This window comes from Fukomys damarensis, unplaced genomic scaffold (genome assembly GCF_012274545.1).
Source record: "Fukomys damarensis isolate Sample0158 unplaced genomic scaffold, DMR_v1.0_HiC HiC_scaffold_39, whole genome shotgun sequence".
NCBI lineage: Eukaryota > Metazoa > Chordata > Mammalia > Rodentia > Bathyergidae > Fukomys > Fukomys damarensis.
The window spans coordinates 67,651,037-67,658,981 of NW_022900951.1; the positions used below are offsets into that span (position 1 = coordinate 67,651,037).

Below are 7,945 nucleotides of genomic sequence, written 5' to 3' on the forward strand. Positions count from 1 at the left end.
AAGGGTTCTCCTAAGAGGCAGTAGGTCCAGAGGTCTCTGGTCAAACCCAGGATGGTCCATGCCTATCTATTCTTTACTGAGCCCAGTTCTTTGAAGAATTATGTGGTTATCTTGTCTCCATCTTGAGGCCTTGCACTTGTGTGGCAGGCAGTGGAACCACTGAGCTAAATCCCCAGGCCTTGAGGCCTGGTTATGGTGTGTTTCACCTTTGTCCTGGCCCTCTTGATTACTTTCCCTATCTAACTGCCTATAATATTTCTACCTAGATCATCTATCTATAATAACATTATTTGTCACTCTCACTAAAAATATGGAATCACTTCTCAGGCTTTTGGCTAAGATCAAGTGTACCATCACTACAAATATGGAATAATTCAATATGTTTTATGTTATTCTTGTGGAAGGGACATGTTATTTGTCTCTGTATTGTTCCTATCATTAGTGTATGTGCTGTTTGCAACAATGGGGGAGGCTTATACATCACACCATGCTATGCCACATTGTAACATCCAGGCAGGGACAGGAAGCCATATTGTGCCACAGTTATGCTATAACATGCAGCTCACAGTGATCCCAAACCCAGAGTCAGTAAAGAACCAAGGAAGCAGTTTAAAATAAAAGAAGACAGGAAAGGAGGAAAATAGAGATGACAGACAGCTACACATTTCGAGTAAAGTAGGTAGAATTCAAAAGTGAATTGCTCCTTTTATTGAGATTCTTGTCCCAACCTAGGCTCCTGGAATGTTTGGGTCCTTGGCTTGTCTTTCATCCTAATCTTAGATTTCTTCCAGCCATGCTACTTTTCCCTGCCCTTTGGGAAAAGATTATGTGTGGGGCCTTATGGACAGGTAGTTTAGGCAGAAGTATTAACTAGAGGGGAGGTTTTTTATTCTTATTTTAATCACACTACCTAGGAATTTCTCCATTTTGAGTTCTTGCTTTGATCTTCATAATTGCTTGAGTTGAGCTTCCTTTGTCTTCCTAATTCCTCTGACTATAGCTGAATTGCTCTTCTAATTCTAGATTCTGGCTGCAGAGATCAACACTGCCTTATTAATTTTTAATAAAGTTCAATGAGGCCTTCATCCTATGTTTTCCCTATCTACAGTGCTCCCTGTCCCTACATGCTGAAGGAAGAATCCAATTTTGAGTGCATAATGATGGCATTTGAGAAGAGTGAGTTCCGATAGACAAACAGGCCAAAACTCAGGTGAACTCTAGCAGCTTTACTGAGGAGATGTCTGCTGAGCTACTCCAGAAACAGAGTAGCAACAGTTACAATGCACATACGTGGTTATATATATTCACTAGAGCACAGACTAATGGTCAGAGAAGGGAGAACGCCGTATAATTTTTCAATTGGTGGGTCTGGCTGTGGCAGGTGGTGATGAATTTTGTATGTGATGGGAAAGGGAGGGGAAGGGATAGATTTTGTGCGGGAAAATGAAACTGGTTGGGGTTGTGGCAGGAATGCCATTTTGGGGCCATCAAACGTCATTTTAGATTTAGTTGGACCTATTAAGTACATGCATATTCTTAATTATCTTTCTTAGTATATGTGCTGCTGAAGTGAGCACTAAATTCTTTTTTTAAATCTCCTTCCTCTCCCTGAATCTCTTGGACCTCTTCATATATTCATGATGATCACATTCCTTGTAGGAACTTGGTGCATGTACATGACATTTCATAATTTCTACTTTTAAAAAGGCCTATTTCTTCCTCTCGTTCCTTTGCCTGTTTCTTGATTCCTTTCCTATATTCTAAAGACATATCTCATTATTTCTCTTTGTTTACCTTTTGTTTTTCACTTTATGTTTTGGATTTCTTATGTAAAAGAAATCATGTAATATTTCAGCTTGTGTGTCTAATTTATATCATTTAACATTGTAGACTCAATACTCATCATATATATGACTTTGTTTAAGATAGAGTAGTACTCTACTGTGTATAAATACCACATTTCCTTTACCTGTTCATCTCTTCATGGGCATATAGGCTGCTTCCAACATTCAACTATTACGAGTTGTGCTACTGTAAACATGGGTATGCATATATCACTGCAATATAGTGTCTTTAACTCCTTTGGGAAGACACCAAAAATGAAAATAGCTGTGTTGCATAGAATCTTTTGTTTTAGTTTTTTAAAGGAATTTCTATACTGATTTCCATAGTAATTGTACTCGTTTATACTCCAAACAAAAATAGAAAAGTGCTCCTCCCTGTCCCCTGCAGTCTCACCAGCTTTTGTTATTGGTTGATTTCTTAATGATTTCCATTCTTTCTGAAGTGAGATGGAATCTCAGTGTCTAGTTTGTATTTCTTGAATTGCCAGTGAGGTTAAACATTTTTTCATGTACTTACTGCCAATTTGTACTACTTTGTCTGAGAAGTTTTTACTCATTTCCAATGCCCATTTCTTCATTATGTCTTTTAGTTTGGGTCATGTAATATTTTGAGTTCTTTATATATGCTAAATACTCCTTTGAGGAGTAGCTGGCAAATTTTTTTCACATTTTGTTGGTTGGCTCTTCAATGTGTTGTTTCTTTGGCAGTGAAGAAGATTTTAATTTCATTTGACTCCATTTGTTGATTCTTAGTATTATTTTTGTGCAACTGGAGTTCTCTTCAGAAAGTCTTTGCAAGGCCTATATCTTCAAGAGTTTATCTATTTTGTCTTTCAGCAAATTATGTGTCTCTTTTAATCTTAGATTTTGGATCCATTTTGTTTTTACTTTAGTGCATGGTGAAAGATAAGTGTTGAGATTCAATCTTCAGCATACGTATATCAACTTTCTGAGCACTTTCTATCAAAGAGGTTATTTTTCAAGATAAATTCGCTGAGTGTGCCTGGAAATATTTCTGTATTTTCTAATTTGTTCCACTGATCCACAAGTGTTTTTTGTTTTGTTTTGGTTTGGTTTAGTTCTTTTGCTAATACTGATATAGGGGATATGATATAGAACTGCCAAATAATCCATATAATACAAGGAAAATGTTATAACTACCTACCAGCTAGATACCCAAAACACCGAGTTTGTGTTCTCTAAAATCAAAGAATAAAGTCTAGGAACAACACAAGTTAAGAGTGGAGAATATTTATTGAGGGAAAGACAGCTCCTGCCTGAGAGGGACAGGAGGGGACACTCAGAAAATAGGTTCCCCCAAAAAACTATTTCTCAAAATGTTTTATTGAGCAAAGCCACAAGGTAAGGCTGATACAAGGCAAGACAAAACTACAGTCAACTAAGATTGCAAGTGTAGTCATTTAAGTAATATTGATCCAAAGGGAAATTACAATGTGGGACAAAGCTATGATTAACCAATAAGATTACAATTATAATCTCTTAGGCAATATTAATTAAATGGGGATAAAATGAGGAAGCAAGTCTAGTAGCAAGCATACTTAGAACAAACAAGGATTTCTGTGACGGAATAGACTAGGGAGGTTTTGGTCCCCACCCAAAGTGATTGATGCCTATTTAGAATATCAATCACTACTGTTCATCCCTGGGTGAATTGTGTGAGTGTAGTAGCTCCTCGTTTTTGAGTCTTGGCCTTCAGCAAATGGGCCTCAATTGTTTTCTGTTTTGACTCCTTCAAGAACCCAGCCCTGTCTAACTGCCTATAACATATCCAACTAACTTAGTTGTCTACATTAATACTAAGCTGTTTCCATCACTATAGCTATAGTATAATTTGAAGTCTGAAATTGAGATATTTCCTACCTTGTCTTTGATGCCCCCAGTTGTTTTTACTTTTCTAGGTTTCTTCTGTTACCATATGTATTTTAGGATTGTTTTCTCTAGTTATATGAGGAATACTGTTGATATATATTTTGATTGGGATTGCATTAAATCTATATAAATTTGTAAGTATGGTTATTTTGATTTTATTGTTTCTGTCTATCCAGAAAGAAGGGATATCTTTCAATTTTCTGATATCCTCTTGAATTTCCTTTTTTCAGAGTAATGTAGTTTTCATTGTAGAGGTTTTTCACTTCCTTGGTTTGGTAAATACCTAAGTATTTAATTTTTATTAATGCAATTATGAAAGTTGTTTCTCAATAATTTTATTTTTGTGTACAGGAATGCTATTGGTTGTTATGCATTAATTTAATATTCTGCTATGATACTGAACTTCATTATTAATTCTAAGAGTGTTTTAGTGGCATTTTTAGGGTCTTTTATGTAGAGGATCATGTCAACTGCAAACAATAATAGTTTAACTTCTTTCTTTCCTACATATATCCCTTTCATTTTTTTCTCTTGCCTGAATGCTTTGTCTAAAGCTTCAAGCACTATATTGAACAGGAGTGGTGACATCAAACATGCTATTCTTGTTCCTGATTTTAGAGAGAAAGCTTTCATCTTCTTCACATTTAATATGATGTTGACCATTAGTTTGTCCTAGATCACTTTTATCAGATTGAGATAAACTTTTTTTATGTACCAGGGATTGAACTTGGGACCTTGTTCTTTTGAGGCAGAAAAGATAAATCCTTTTTATTCCTATTTTCTTCGGGGTTTTATCATGAATGGATTGTAAAATGCTTTTTCTGTGTCTACTGAGATTATAACCTGGGTTTTGCCTTTGATTCCTAAATATTTTTATGTGCCTAGAATCTCTATGACAATAAGAATATTTTTCTCCTAGCTTAATAAATTTAAAATAAGTCTAAGAGGCTATGTTTTATCATTGAATACCTGTTTGATATTTTGTCTAGTGCAGTAGTATTTGAAGTGAACCTATATGTAATAACAAGAGAGCTATTGAAAGAGGTTGCAGCTAATTGTTCTTGGGAACCCAACAGTTTCAGATAGTCTTTTTGAATTCCTTTCAAACCATTTGTGAGCATTCTTATTCTAATGTAATAAATTTGAGATATTTTGCACCTGCACTAACACTGAGATTTTTCTGAGCATGCTGCTTCTTACTGACTAAAAAAATCACAAACTGGTAGAAGTTCATTGCTCAAAGGTCCTTGGAAATTATCTGGAAACATCTAATAACACTAAATAAAAATGATTAAATATGTCACCTTGGGAGTTGTTTAATCTAAGGAAGACATGTGTAGTATCAGAAGAGTTCATGTAGTTTAAATTTTCAGAAAAAAGTAAATGATTTATTGAGTGGTATTAGTAAGATTATTAATAATTGCTTTAGTGTTTAAATACAAAAAGATGGAATATTTTCAATTGAAAATGATATCACTACATCCAGTTATAATTTAATGAAATATTTAAATGCAGATAAACATAGTATCCAAGGAATTAAAATTCAGGTTATATCCTTGTTAAAAAAATAGTGCAGCATTTCCAAAATTAGGTTCTGTGGAGTGTTAGTGTCTTTAGAGATAATAAGTACTCTATGCTTCTTTTAAATATTACTGATAAGTATTATTATTAAAAGCTTAGAAAAATGTGCAGTAATGAATCTTGAAACTACATAGAGTACCTGGGTTTATACCCTAACTTTAATATTTATTGTTTGGGACCAGGGATTTAGCTCAGTGGTTCTGCTGCCTGCCTAGTAAGCACAAGGATCCGAGTTTGATCCCCAGTACCAAAAAAAAAAGCTAATATTTACTGTTTGACATTACATACTTTATTCACATTTTGTGCCTAGTTTCTTCATCTGAAAAATAAGAATAATAATGCTATTCTCTTAAGTTTGATGTATAAAATGAGTCAATGTTTGCAAAAAAAAAAAAAAACTTACAGGAGCGTGTGGTATATTTTATGTATTTTGGTTATCACCCTGGTGTTGGTTAATTTAGTTTGGCAACTTTCTCTCCCTCCTTTCCACCCTTCTTTTAAAACTGTTTCTCTTCTAACACTTTAAAGGACATAGTTTAGAAAATGGTGATAGAAAAACAAATTTGATATGTTGTTGATTTCTTTTTTACAATCTTTTAGCAGAAGATGAAATAAGAATATTTAAACAGATTATTAGAAATTCAAACTTTTCAATGACCATTTCTCATTTTCAGAATGGTCCACAAGAAAATAAACAGTTTCTTAGCAGCTGAGAATTTTGTTTTTACATTCAAACATTTCAGGCTGTGGAAGAACACTGCTCAAAACAGCATCCAGTCTTCTCTTTGGCTTAATTTGGTTGCAGTCTCTAGAATGCTGTGATGCTTGCAATGGCAACCCCTCCTGTCATTTTCCTGTCACTAGCTGGCTCTATTCTGAACCACAAATACATTATTATATTGTATGTGCTCCAATCTATCGTTCTTGTAAGCAGGAACTTTAGCAGAGATTGGTTACATTCCTTCTTAATATTTATCTGTGACTCAACCAAGTTCGCGAAATATCCTTGCCAATACAGTCAATTTCTAGTGCCCACCTCACTGGGTGGCTTTGCTGTTACTCAGCCAAATGCAGCTGTTATCTAGTGTTATGATACCTTCCCACAATCATGTTTTTTCAACCTTTCCCTTACTGCCATAAAACTGAGCTAAATAATTTTTAATGCTCTATCTATCCTTGAATGGTAATCCTAAGAACCATAATGATATTGGTCTATAACTACTTTCACATAACTTTTTTAATTTTATTATTCTTAAGTCTTCATGGCATTCCTCTTACCATAGTTGCATTCTGAATCTTTTAGAGTCCAAATGTGTTTTGGAATAGGGTTCAGAGCAAGAGCATCTCCTGAAAATTAAAATGAATATTATTTCTGCTGAGAAAGATTTACATTTTCCCAGTTGGTTTATAGCAAATTTCAAAACTGTTCCCACTAAATTCAATGTGGCATATCACATTAACATTTCATGCCACCAGATGTTTCATTATTCATATTTTAATATAACATATTTGACCCAAAGTAGCTTTGAATGTAAATAACAAACAAGCAAACAAACAGTATTTGATGGGTAGACCGAAATAATGTGGCAGATCGACAATGCCTTTTGCTTTTTTGGGTATTAATAATTAGGATGCTTCACTTTTAATTTAATTAAATATTATTTTTAAGTATAAAATGCTATTTCAGTGAACTGAACCATGTCTTTTAATTAATTGTTGATTTCAAGATATGATTACTTATATTTCTCCTTTAGTTACATTGTAAATTTAGCTTTCAAACTAATATGTAGAAATGGGCACAATATAACCAATTAGAAAACTATAAAACTGCCTTATGCTTTGTTCAGATCACTGCTGAAAATTCAAACTCATCAATTTCATGTGTTTTCTTTGTAAATGTTTTTCAAGGGTATATATTTTCCCCTCATACTTCTAGTTTATAAATCACATGAAGTCCTTTCTAATGCTTGCTCCCTAGTGAGAAAAGAGTGCAAGGAAAAATCAGTTTAACAGCATTCATGGAAAATAAAAAACCACAGGGTTTTCAGAAAACACCTGTGTAATGGAAGTCTATACAAAATCATTATTTCATAAAGAAGCATAAGGACAATGTAGTTGTATTCTTTTAGCTTGCATATGGATAAAATTATGTACAGAAAATCCGTAGGATAGAATTTTTCTTTTATGCTTTTCTGTGATCCATAACGCAGAGATTTGTTGTAGAGAGCTTTTATAGAGTTAAAATTGGGATTGCAAATGTGAGCAGTAGGGAACAAATTCTTAGGTAAAAAGTCATGAAATGAGTTTTCCTCCTAACCCTAGTAGTGAAGGGCTATTTTCTTAGGTCTCATTCCTCAATTTTCCTTTCTGGATCTCAGAATTTTTCTTCTATAAAATTGAGAAAAAATTAGCTTAGATATTCACTGAAGTTGACACTCTTAAGAACTTTTCTCCTCACTCTAACACTGAATTAGGACCTTGTATACTTACTAAAATAAAGACAGTTCCGGGATCTAGTTCAGTGTTGCTGCTGCCTGCCTCACAAGTGCTAGGTCCTGAGTTTGATCCCCAGTACCAAAAAACAAAACAAAAAACAAAACAAAAGATAATAAATTATATATATATATATG

General features: G+C 34.0%; 1 pseudogene; it reads left to right on the plus strand.

Moving 5' to 3' along the window:
* The first annotated feature begins 6,896 nt into the window (after positions 1-6,896).
* Positions 6,897-7,945, plus strand: part of LOC104854379 — a 2,595-nt pseudogene continuing 1,546 nt past the window's right edge.